The sequence below is a fragment of the Taudactylus pleione genome, unplaced genomic scaffold, assembly GCF_031769625.1.
Source record: "Taudactylus pleione unplaced genomic scaffold, aTauple2 ptg000219l, whole genome shotgun sequence".
NCBI lineage: Eukaryota > Metazoa > Chordata > Amphibia > Anura > Myobatrachidae > Taudactylus > Taudactylus pleione.
In genome coordinates, this window is record NW_028284621.1 from 583,992 (window position 1) to 597,517 (window position 13,526).

The 13,526-nt window shown below is 47.7% G+C and overlaps 1 protein-coding gene across 1 annotated transcript in view; it reads right to left on the minus strand.

Annotated features, from left to right (window-relative positions):
* The window catches only part of COL22A1 (collagen type XXII alpha 1 chain), a 442,369-nt gene extending 432,798 nt beyond the window's left edge, over positions 1 to 9,571 (minus strand). Inside the window, exon 1 of the mRNA XM_088478826.1 lies at positions 9,287 to 9,571. The gene's annotated coding sequence lies outside the window, so the exon portion shown is untranslated. The remainder of the gene's footprint in view (positions 1 to 9,286) is intronic.
* Between the last annotated feature and the right edge of the window lie 3,955 nt (positions 9,572 to 13,526).

Genomic DNA, 13,526 nt, shown 5'->3' on the forward strand with positions numbered 1-13,526 from the left:
TGTACGCACCATTAGGGCCTGATTCAGACCAAAGCGCTCGCAAGCGGGTCGATGGTGGCTCAGAGCGCACGCGAGGTGCGCGCCACGTGTGTGCGCAAACCCCGTAGCGAGTGAAGTTCTCACAACAAAACGGGGCGGCTGTCGATGTTGATCGACAGCTCGCCCCGTTTTGTAGGCAAGTGTGGGGGGGTGGCTGCACAAACGGAGGCGTTCCCGAAGGAACGCCTGCCATTTGAGGGCGGCCCTACTGACATCACTTCTGATGTCAGTAGTGGACTTCTTGCTCTATTAGAGCAGGAAGTCCACTCGGCATTGCGAGTGCTGAGAGCCTACCATAGGGTCTACTCACAATGCCGATGGTCGCAAAAATCGCGACCATCGCCAGGCCGCTTGCACAAGCTGTGGGTGGTCACCCACAGCTGTGCGAGCGGCCTGGAGGCCGAAACTTAAAAAAAAAAACCACCCTGATTCAGAGCGAGCGCACGCAAATAGCCCTTAGTGTGCGACAGACACGGAAATAAAATAACTACTTTAAAATCTGCTTAGTTTGTACTATGAATCGTATTGCATGCAAACCTCTGTTTATCCTGCTAGCCATCATTCTATTGGTCCTTTGGGGCTCTCATTGGAGGTGGTGTGACTGTAATGCGTGGCTGCAACAAATACTGCGCGACCAGTCAGATCCCAGCCCAAAACACAGGTCCAGCCCGCTCCCAGTTCTATTGCTGCCCACATTAAGACTGGGATCAAACGACTGATCAGGGGAAGTTGATTGTTAAGAAAAAGTGCTCCTTGCCAAATGAACCTCAGACAATATTTTATGCCAGTGGTGGCTCCACAGGTGGGGCTACAGAACAATAAAAAATTCAAATAGGGGAGCCACACCAACTGCCACCCCAAGCGCTGCCAACCATCGCCTGCCGGGACTCACTGGCAGTTGGTGTGGGTCCCCAACTGCCACCCCAAGCACTGCCAAACATCGCCGGCTGGGACTCACTGGCAGTTGGTGTGGCTCCCCAACTGCCACCCCATGCCACCAAACATTGCCGGCCGGGATACACTGGCAGTTGGTGTCGCTCCCCTATTTGAATTTTTGACTGTGCTGCAGCTTTACCTCTGGAGCCACCAGGAGATGCCTAAAGATATACTCAGAAATATCCCTAAAAGTTGTGATGATCGACTGGACTATCAGCCATTTGACTAACAAAAACAAATCAGAGCAGAGTAAAGCTGATGAAACTTACCCGGTTACCTGACCAGACAATGATAAATATAAGACTAATGAAATAATGTTTACATGTACACAAATGGGTTCACTCATTGTCAACACAAACGGCACTTTGTAAGTAACCCGCACACAACCGCCATCTTTTCCGATAACTAACGCCAGCAATATACGTTTGACCTTTTTTTTATTTTCTTAAACAAACTGATCCTTCAATAATCTGCTTTCAGACTTTGCATAATCTCTGTCCCTGGAATGCAGGAATGAAGTTGTGCAGTGTATCCCTCTCTCTCCACGGCATAATCCACTCCTTGCCCATTCTGCTGTATACATCAAAGTAGCTTTAATCAAATTCAGACCCTGAGTGTCCTCCACCAATGACTTTGCCTGTCCCTCCTCTTAACCACAGCGCTACGCTAAGCCAGGTAATTATAGGTTTACATGAAAACCGGAGATTTGCACGAAGCGATTTCCTCCGTGAAGACGCACAATCTCATGCTACATGTAGTTAATAAAATAGTAAATGAATAACTATACTACGATATTATCATAGCGAAGTCTCTCGTCATGCTTTAAAACTTTTGCTGATGTCATCATGATCTACAGATTTTCATTTGACCCATACCCCAAATTTCACCAGCTGCTTTCACGTGACATTAGTGAGGCTGCACGCAGGCGCCAGGGTTCACGCTGATAGGCCAAACAATTTTTGGAACTGACTGATGGAGTATTCATATTAATAATTACTTACTTATATGGATATACTATCTATATGAATATGGACAATAGAGAAGTACAGTATACAGACTTTTGGGATTATGCACATCAGTTATGTAGACCTACATCTAATGCCCCAATACAGACACTAATGACTGACACAAATGCAATTTTACGCGGGATGTAGTCACTGCCAGTGCCGGAATACCGACACCAGTCAGAATCCTGGCACCAGTATCCTGACCACAAGCATCCCGGTGCCGGGATCTCTATGGTAAGTAGTGTGGTTAGGGGGAGGGTTAGGTACTAGTGGGGGGAGGGTTAAGTTTAGGCTGCAGTGTGGGGGAGGTTAGGCTTAGGCTGCGGGAGGAAAGGTTAGGGGGAGGGTTAAGATACCTACCAACAGGTGTCGGTATACCTACCAACAGGTGTCGTATGCCGGTGTCGGGAATCTGACTGCCGGGATCCCAAATGCTGGCATCCTGTACCCAACCCTTTTACACAAATTCAGCTCCTTATATCACTGTATACAGCCTCCAATTCATTATGTAACATCACAGAGCATACAGCCTCTAATTAATCGTAAACCAGTGACATAACAGAGGATAAAGGCCCTGATTCAGAGCCGGACGCTCTGACAGAGCGCTTGCTCTGAATCAGGGCCGTCCCTGCTCCTTTTTGGAGCGGCCTCCTGGCCGCTCGCATAGCTGTGGGTGACCACCCACAGCTATAGCGAGGGCAAAATGATGGTCGCGATGGTCAAGACCATCGCGACCATCGGGCTTACGACGAGACCCTGTGGTAGGGTCTCGCTGCCGCAAGCCCAGGAGTGCTTTTGGCTCTATCAGAGCCAAAAGCACTCCCACTGACATCACTAGTGATGTCAGTGGGGCCGGCCCCAGACAGTAGGCGTTCCCATGGGAATGCCTCCGTCTGGGCAGCCACGCCCCCGGCACGCCCACCAAAGGGGGCGTGCTGTCAATCAACATCGACAGCACGCCCCCTTTGGTGCGAGACCCATAACGACGGCTTGGCCGTCGTTATTTGGGTCTCGCGCATACGCACGACGGAGCCGCCTCCGTCATGCGCATGCGCACTTGGGCACCATCGACCCACTTGCGAGCGCTCAGCGCTCGCAAGCGGGTCTGAATCAGGCCTAAAGTCTCTAATTCCCTATGTAACAATGACATCACATAGAATACAGCCTGCAATTCATCATCAACTAGTGACATCACAGATAATACAGCCTCCAATTAATCATCAACCAGTGACATCACATATAATACAGCCTTCAATTCATCATCAACCAGTGACATCACAGATAATGCAGCCTCCAATTCATCATGAACCAGCGGTATCACAGAGAATACAGCCTCCAATTCATCATGAACCAATGACATCACAGAAAATACAGCCTCCAATTCACAATGTAACAATAGCATAACAGAGAATACAGCCTCCAATTCACTAGGTAACAATGACATCCCAGAGAATACAGCCTCCAATGCATAATGTAGCAGCAACATTACAGAGAATACAGCCTCCAATTCATCAGGAACCAGCGATATCACAGAGAATACAGCCTCCAATTCATCATGAACCAATGACATCACAGAAAATACAGCCTCCGATTCATCATGAACCAATGACATCATAGAAAATACAGCCTCCCAATTCATTATAAAACACTGACATCACAAAGAATACAGCCTGTACATTGGTCACATTAGTGATGCGAATAAAACCCTTATTTTGTGAAAAACCCCTGGCTGGAAGCACGGTGCCACTAAATCGCAAAATCCGCAGCGTGCCAAATTGAGCTATTTGCCGTGATTTTAAGATCGGTGTACTGTATGTGAACATATCTGTATACTGTAGGATGGAGAACTTGATGCAGAGATGTGCGGTTTGGTTCTCCAAAAATCCGAATACACCCGAATTTCATGAATCCGGATAAATCCAAGTCACGGTTCTGATCTTTATGTGGTTCGGAATTCGGATTTTAAATCCGAATTTCGGATTTTGGATTGCGTAAATTACATTATCACATGATTTTAGCTGTTTTTTTAAAAAACATATTCTATTTTTTTTTGCCTAAATCCAAAACAAAAACAGCGCTCAGCACATCTCTCTACGCTCTGCAGATTCCTCTGGCAGGGACTAATGTTGTGAATGATTAAACATTCTCTAATTGCAAAGCGCTGCTTAATAATCTGGTACTGGTTACATAAAGGATAATTATGATAGCTGACACTAATGTAAGTCTCTGGGTGTAATGTATATACAGTATTTATATCAGGCTGCTATGTGTTATGTCATTTGGCCAGAATAAGACTTGCTCTATCATAACTTATTGCCATGTATGTATTCCTCTGAAAAACAAAATCGTTACTTATATATTTATAGAAATAAAGGACATTAATAAAATATATAACTTCTGTAGTCCAAAGGGAATGGAAATCCTGGCTTGACTGTATTTGACTGTATTGTGTAGGATTGTGATTGGCTTTGGGATTAAGCAGCAGCCTGGTACCTGGTTATAAAGGGCATTGGGGTAGATGTACGAAGCCTAGAAGCGGTATCAGCGCACGTTATGTGCGCTGATATCGCTTCCCCCCAATGTATGATCGGGGGTCTGGTGGTAAATGCCATTATCGGTGCTGCTATCTACAAGATAGCAGCGCCGAGCGGCAGGGCCATGTACGAACGGTCAGATCGCCTGACCGTTCGGTCCGCTGTAGCTGTCGTTATCGACAGCTACAGCCTGGCGCTAGCCTATCCCCACAGCAGGGACAGCGCTGTCCCTGCTGCGGCGGCTGCTGGTTCCAGGCTGCATGTGGGGATCTCGCGATACTTACGAGATCCCGCGCATGCTCAGTGGAGCCGGCCGGGACACAGACAGAGGGCATCAGCACTAGGCTGATGCGCTGCTGTCTCTAGCGGGTAGCGCCGGAGGGGGGGAGTTAACACTCCCCCTCTCCGGCCGATAAGATGTTCTTACATCTCATCGGTAGTGCTTCCTGCTTCGCCTCGGTAAAGAGGCGAAGCGGGAAGCGTTATAGTGGCACGTTAAGTGCCGCTATCATACATCTACCCCATTGTATGGTTTGGGTATGTTTGTCACATGACCATGTCACATATTATCATGTGACAGTCTGTTTGGTCATGTGCGCCATGGTGCTGCTTAGTTCATTTGCCAGTTGCGAAAACGTTGCCGGGACTTTTCATCTTCTTAAAGTACCCCCCGCCTGATTCACAGATGGGCAGAAGTGCAGAGCCGTACGCACGCGGCAGTGCAGTTCCCTCCATTTAAAATGCAAAATGCAGAAGGAGGTGTCAGACACCTCCTCGCTGCATCTGTGTGATCCCAGTGCTGCGACCGAGGTCGCGGCCTTGAATCAGCAACGGAACATTCGTCGGTGGTGACTGTGGTCCTGGCAGCTTGCAGAACCAGGAAGTCTGCGTCCACGATGAAGGCCCTGGCCTTGTCCCTCCTGGAAAAAGGGGAGGAGGGACTTGCCGCCGTTTCCGGGAACGCTGCCCAGGGACGCTCCCCGCTCTGCCTCCCAGATGGAGGGTTACACATGCGCAGTACACAACCTGCGCATGCGCAGTCCTCCCACCATCGGAGATGTGCACCAGCCATTGGGTTAGCGTGCATCTCTGAATCCGGCCCTCAGTTAGCTATGCACTAAGGCCCTGGTTTTGAGTCAGACGCATGCAAGGCCGCTCTCTCATCCAGCCGCGGCAGCCTGCTAATTCATTTACGCTAATGCGAGTATCAGCCTGTCTCTGCGAGTATCCCAATGCCTCTGCGATGTCGCTCGCACAGAGGGTTTAGAAGCAGAGTAATTGACAATTAGGGGTATATTTACTAAAGTGAGAGTTTTTAGATATGGAGATGCTGCCCACAGCAACCAATCAGATTCTACTTAACATCTAACTAGCACCTTCTAGAAGATAATAGCTAGAATCTGATTGGTTGCTATGGGCAACATCTCCACTTCTAAAAACTCTCACTTTAGTAACTTTACCCCTTAGAGTGCGTTTGTGGGTGGTAACGGAGGGGTGGTTGAAAAACATCGATGTGTCGCAAATTTTTTTTAGGCATGTTGGATCCAGCGACTGAGTGTTTGTACGCCGTTATTATTATTATTATTATTATTATTATTATTATTATCATTTAGTTTCACTGGTGCCGCTGTCTTCCATCACTCATTCTGAGTAGCTATATATATATATACTCAGAAGGCCGATGATCGTCTGGTCTGCGACCGATGCTGCAACTTTTTACGCAGATGCTGTGACCCATTACTCAGCCTCTTGGATTGGCAAAGTCGCTGGTGGGCGTCTCAATGCATATCCCAGCGGCTGTGGAATTTGCATATTATCTCACAGTATCTGCATAAAAAGACAAAGTCGCGAGGAGATTAGCGTACATCCCTAAATCAGGCCCCATGCCAGGAATACTCTCTCCAACACCCAGGGCCTCATTCAGAGGCGGTCGGAGGATGCAAGCGGTCGCTCAGAAACTGGGCGACCACTTGCACCCTGACCGCCCGCCTCTGTTGCGGTCGTTAGGCTGTGGGTTAACACCCACAGCTCTAACGACCGCTCGGGTGATGGTCGCGATGGTCAGAGACCATCGCGACCATCGGGGCTTACGACGAGACCCTAGGGTAGGGTCTCACTTGTCGTAAGCCCTGGAGAGCTTCTGGCTCTGTCAGAGCCGGAAGCTCTCCACTGACATCACTGGGGCCTCCCCCAAACGGCAGGCGTTCCCATGGGAACGCCTCCGTTTGGGCTGACACCCCCCCGGCCCGCCTTCCAAACGGGGCGAGCTGTCAATCAACATCGACAGCTCGCCCCCTTTGGAAAGAGACCCGCTACGACCCTCGCTGTCGGTCGTAGCGGCTCTCACGCATGCGCACGAAGGAGCCGGCTCCCTCGTGCGCATGCGCACTAGACAAACATCGAGGCCGCCGTGCGGTCGTAGACCGTACGGCCGCCTCTGAATACAGCCCCCAGTCCTGCCCTCAGCCTTTACACACTTTTCTTCTCCAGCAAATGCCACAATCTTGTTGCGTAAAACCAATGCGCCTCTGTGGACTTGCGCAAATGGCGGAATGCGACCGTCAAACCTTGCTTCTGCACTGCAAAGCATTTTACCCTTCATAAATGTCCTCCTAGGATTAGAAATAATTTCTCTATTTTGCATTGTTGCGTCTTGTAACATACAGTATATAAGTATTTTCCATACAAGTTATGAACTATTTTAGCGGAGGTTCAGTCATGCAAAATACACCCCCCCTGCGGCCTTATTTCATGTACTTTGCTATTATATAACAGGCCATTCATACACAAAAAATTACACTCACTACATGGTATATTTTCTTTTAAAGCGTAAGTACTGTAGTAGCCATTATAGATTATTGCCATTTATCACAGGTGTGATTATTATTCTTCATACTGTATATCCACCAATATTGTGGCCTTGTTAATAAGACCCCAACATAACCTTCTCCTGTTATTTATGAACTACCCACCATAGGTACATATTACACTTTCTCTAAGGAGAACTTTCTACACAACATCAGCACTTTATTGTTAAAGCACACAGGGCCTGATTCAGACCCGCTCACAGCACCACGTCATCTCCAGGAAGTGTATTAAAACATTGGTACATCGAGGACCATCGGATGTGAACGCAGCGCTTGAGGTAGCTTTACCCTACCTCAAGCATTGCAAGGAAATCAGTGTAAAAAAAAGCAAATGACGTGTACTATGATGCTGCCTGTTAATTATGCACGCCTCTAAAACGGCGTTGAAACACTCAGGCACACCTGCGTTCACATCTCCAACCTCCCGTTATTAGTGTCCTGCCCCTGTTACCACCCACAAACGGCCTCTCCTGTCACTCATTACCCTGGGCTGCCTTTGCTGGGCGAGCGAGAGGGATGCGATCACAGTGTGTAGTTCACGCATGCGCAGAACAAAGTGTGTGCATTCGCATATGCAGAACATCGGGCCGCTTGCGAACGCACAGCGCAAGCGAGCTTCTCTGAATCAGGCCCACAATCAGCACTTCTCAATCAGTTACAATTATCATGTGTAACACTCTTTACAAACACTATACAGAGTGTGACAGCAGTCATACAGTATCTGCAATACAGTAGTTACATTATTAAATATATTGTGCCCCAAAGGCAACGGTATAAAATGCTGCAACAGGTGCAAACTTGGGGAAGCGAATAGTGAGATCCACTTTAGGGCATTGCTTTAAGAGTTTTATCCGATTAAATATGTAATGATCATTTTCCAACTACTGGATACAAGCACAAACAGGGCTGAGACAATACTATGATCTGTGGGCCTGACTCACTATTGTACACAACTGCGATTACGATTAGACCCATCGATTGATTGACAGGAAGTGCCGTTTGTGGGTGGTGACGAGGGAGTGGTCGGGCGAATGCAGGTGTGCCCGTGCATTTGAACGCCGTTTCATAGGCATGCATAAATTATCCACTGCGATGCTGTACGCAGCCTGAGAGCGTGCGTGGAAGTTAGCAATTTCTGAGTAAGATCAGAGCTTGTGCAAGTCTTGCTAAACATTACAGTTGTGTGGTAAGTAAAGTGGGCATCCTTATGTTATACTGCGCCTGCGAGGGCATTGTGACCGCAATTAATTAGCATACTATCGCAGTTGAACTGTGTGTGTAATCGCTATTGCATTCACAGTTGTGTACGGTAGAAACAGGCCCCCTGTGTCTGATAAACTCTGCTTTAAACTTCAGAAGGGATTTGTCAGAGTGAATTCTCCAAGTACAAACCAAATCAATACCTATCAGACCTTGTCTAGTACTCATGTTACACTGTAGCAGATTCTCAATACAGTCTGGCTGGGGAAACTCTAGATAATAATTCCAGGTACACTTTAAACTTCATGTATTTTTACAGCTCATCTCATTTTGACGAACCCGACATTAATTTTCGCAAACTGAAAAGTGACTTTTATAAATCACAGACAGCAGCTGCTTCTTGTGTCCTAACCTTAGAAATCAACTTGAACAATTCCAAAACTCGGCAATAGTTTTCCAATTGAATTTCAACAACTGCCCTTAAAACTCATGTGATATTGTTCTGCTAATAAAGTCACTTTAAGGTATAATAATGCAGGTCCGAAAGACAAAATGTGACATATCTCCCTGTATGATAGTATTTTGCAATTACTGCAATGACTGTTCAGCACATATGGGTATCTTACACTGCCCAAATATCTGGAGGCAAATATATTATTCACAGTATGCAGCGGGTGAAAGTTATTGAATAAATGCAACTCACCTACTCCACAAGACCAGTCCCAGACTGTGCAAGGACCCCAGTGTAAGACTGTCACTCACAGGATGTGCATGGGGACAGTACAGGAGACCCCTCTATGTCTCACAAGATAAGGGGGACAGTGTTGATCAAACTACATCCCAAATCCAAGTGTGCAGAAGAGGTGGGCAGGTGGGCTGTGTAGCATATATGAAATTCCAGAGTTGGCTGGTGGTTGCTGCTGGGACAATGATTCTGGGATGGAGAGGGGGACAGAGGCAGGGAATGAGCTGCTGAGAGGAGGTCTGAGCGGCTACACTGGGATAGACAGGGGAGGCTGAGCTGGGACTGTACAGAGGAGGGGCTGGGACTTGGGATTGAGTTTCAGGAGCCACCCTGGGAGAACAGTGGGGGAAACCAGCACCGACTGACAACTCTCCATCCAATTATAGACAATTTCTGGGTATTTCTGTCCTCTTACAGCAGCATCTGAAATAACTACACAGGGACAGACAGGAATGAAGGGAGGGGGTTTATGGGATTCTGTGCTGGTAATTTTGGGTGCAGGAGCTGCTAAAGCCACCTGATCCCACCCTGAGCCTCATAGGGGCTTCAAAGAGACTTGTTTTACAAGCAAACTGTGTCATAGTGACCCCCACATTCCCCAGCATAGGGGGGTATACTGATCCCCCCACCACATCATAAAATTTGGAAATAAGAATTGTGTTTCAGCTGGTTACAATGTAATCACCTGGTGCAGGAATGAACCATCAGGTGTATTTATGGATTCAGATATTTATGTCTAAATAAACTATTACTGCTCAGGAAGATGGGGGTGTCTGCTCTGCTGGCTCCAATATGTAAAAGTAACCATTTGGTGGTTATTTAGGGGACATTGAATAATATTTAGTGCATTCAATTGTAATCACTATGTTTCTGTTTTACTGAATGAGATCTAGAATGTTGTAATGGGACAGATTATGAGCCATATTCAATTTGAGCTGATCCGCGATACCTTTCCGCCTCCCAGACTTTTCGCCTACATCGCGTCTTTTGTAAGCGGGAAGGTATCTCGTCCGTGTCCGCTTTACCCCGTATTCAATATGGAAGTACGCGAAAACGGGACCCGACGAAACTTGGACAGGCGGAAAGTATTTGTCAGATTTGTGGAAATCAGCCTAACACCCCCCAAAAGATGCTCTGACATGGGGGTTAGCTATGGTACCCCCCGATTTGGCTCGCTGAAGGTATTTGGTGTTTTTAAACGGGCTCAATAGCTGCTAAATAGCGTTTTTGTATAAGTGGTGCAGAATAGTATTCAGGAGTATTTTTTCAAGACAATAAGTTATCCCAGCAAATTTGGGGTACTTGAAAATGGGGGTCAGCATATTTAAAAGTTGCTAAAGTTAAGTTGGAAAAATCGTGAAAAATCCACCTGCCGCAAGCACCTGCAATAAAAAAACCACCTGGGGTATACTTGGGGACCCCCCCAGAGTCAAGTTTGCTAGTTTTTAACTTTGTCCCCCAACATTTTTTTTTATGCCCCCAAATTCAAAGTCATTTTTTGGAGTGTTCTTAAGTGTTTTTTTTTTTTTATTTGACACAGTTTACCTTTGAGGGACTGTCTGAAGGCTGCACGGGGGTCCCCGCAACGTTGCACCGCAAAATCCCAATTCTGCACTTTTTTCTGCCTGGCATTCATAGGCAAAACTTTTTCGCCTATTACATTGCATTGACTTTCCATCTAGGCGGAAAGTCTTCCAAATTGAATACGGAGTGGAATCAAAACAGGCAAAAATGACGTCATCGGCGAAAAGTTTTCGCCAAAAACACGCAAAAGTGGCTTTTTGCTTCAAATTGAATACGGGCCTGTGTCAGAGTCTGAACTGTGCTGCAGACAGTAACAGTCTGATGAACAGATCTTTTATCATACTGTAGATGATTAGTCAGAAGTTGCTCGGTGCCGCTGTCATATTTCATCTAATGTGTCACTCACTATATTCTGTCACTCTGTGAAATGTAAGACATCATTAAAACCTCTCTCCCCATTGTGGGAATGTTGGGGTCCCTTTCCCTGTAGTTTGGGAGAACTTACACCTGTTCATCATTATCAGCGCTGCATCAACTTAAATTGTGCTGCATCAATTTCTATGATATGAAGATGCATGTGATACACTCAGGACCTGATCCGGAGGCGCATACCATTCACACACAGGGCCCGATTCAGACCCGCTCGCCAGGATGCGTTCGCGAACCAGTGCGAGCGATTCACTCGTTGCGCGTAGACAGCCCGGCTGAATGAGTGACAGGAGAAGCCGTTTGTGTGTGGTGACATGGGCTGGCCGCTAGAAATGGTGGAGTGGAGGTGCGAACGCAGGCGTGCCTGAGCGTCCTAACGCCATTTCAAAGGCGTGCATAATTAACAGGCAGCGTCATAGTACACGTCACTTGGCTGAATTTTACTCTGAATCGCTCGCAGTAGTTGCGGTAGGGAATGGTAAACCACAAGTGCTGCGAACGCTTCTGATGGAACTTGGTGTTACCGATGGCTGCATAGAATACACTTCCTGGAGATGACGTGCGCAAGTGGGCGTCTTAAAACAGGCTGGTGAGCGTCTGCATACACAGAGCGATCTCACGCTAAGACATAGTGGGCGTGCGAATGCCTTGCCGCGCGATCGCCTGCCTTGCCAAATTTGCATACGCATCTAGCAAGCGGGTCGGAATCGGGCCCACAGTTCGCTGAGTGTACGCTGAGAGGTGTTGTTGCCATCGGGATAGACGGCAGCAGAAATGGGGCGACAAAGTGACGGGTGTTCCTGAGGGGTGACTGGCAGGTGACCTGAACGCATAAAAAGTCTCAAGGGCGTGCTATGGGAGTGCCAGTGAGTGCGGTTACATTCTCAGATGCACAGCCACATAGGCCATAGCCAGACGGAGACACTTCATGTGCCATAGGGCTGGTGTGTCGATGGTGCTCCGGTCGTGGCGTGACGTGAATCACTGGTGGTATTACAGCGAAGAGCCGGAGCCCGTGCAGCAGCACCCACCATGAATCAGGCCCAATTTACTATTGCTTATACTTACACACTCTCCAGGAAGATGCGGGAGACTCCAGATTTTTCAGGTAGTCCACCCGGACCCCAGGAAGAGTGGGTGGATCTCCTCCTGCATCCTGCCCACTTCCTAATGATGTGGACAGGATGGGGAGAAAATAAAGGGAATTGTAGGGATGTAAAACAAGGAATTTCATTTTTAGCTCAGCCCCCTCCCCACGGACAAGCATTAGCACAGGTCCGGTGCAAAGTTTCTAGGCGCCCTAGGCAAAGCTACACAATACCGCCCCAACCTCCCCCAATACCCTCCCTCCAGCTGCTCCAATACAAACTTGACTTTACAAATTAATAGGTTTACTGTTAGATTTATTGATTTATCAGCACAAGCAATGTATGTATGTTGTGTATGTGTCAGTGTAATGGTGCTGTAGACAGTATATAATAATATACTGTATACAGTGCCAATACACTTACTGACACACATACACAATATACATTATACATTGCTTGTTAATAAAATATTAAATATATATGACATAAATATTGTCATGATAATAAATGATGATGATTATTACATTACGTATAGTCAGACCGAGACACATCGCTCTCTGCCCGGACAGCACCCTGAGGAGCATAAAGGAAAATTACTAGGGGGCGGGTGATTGGCCGGCAGCCTGGCAGCAACACTTTATGTCATGTCATCATCACTGCCTGGCAGGCTGCAGCACTGATACCCAACTAAATTGTGAGTGTCACTGACAATTTGACAAAGTAGGCAGGCAGCCTGCCCAGTGGTGCCTTGAACCCTACGCTGCGGCTGGAGCTTGGGGCTGGCCAGGGAGTGAGGAGACACGAGACAGACAGTGTCTGTGCAGCGCTGGGACACTGCAGACTGCAGTTACACACTGTCTGTCTCTCAGTCCCACTCCCTACTGTGACATAGCCCGGTTGCCGCTGCTGGATTCACAACCAACAAGGCGGCCTGTCTTATCACGTGACTGTGCTGCCAGTGCCGCCGGAGTGGACTGCTGTGGAGAACAGCAATAGCGCGATGGCCACGGCCAGCTTCATGAGTTTCGCGGCCGCCGGGTGGGCACCTGCAGGGCGGCGTGTCTGTGACTGTGCCTGCCCTGCCAGAGCGGTGGCCATGGCTGTGGCGGCTGGGTTTAAGCCGCCGCTCACAATGTATACACACTGCTGTCACTACT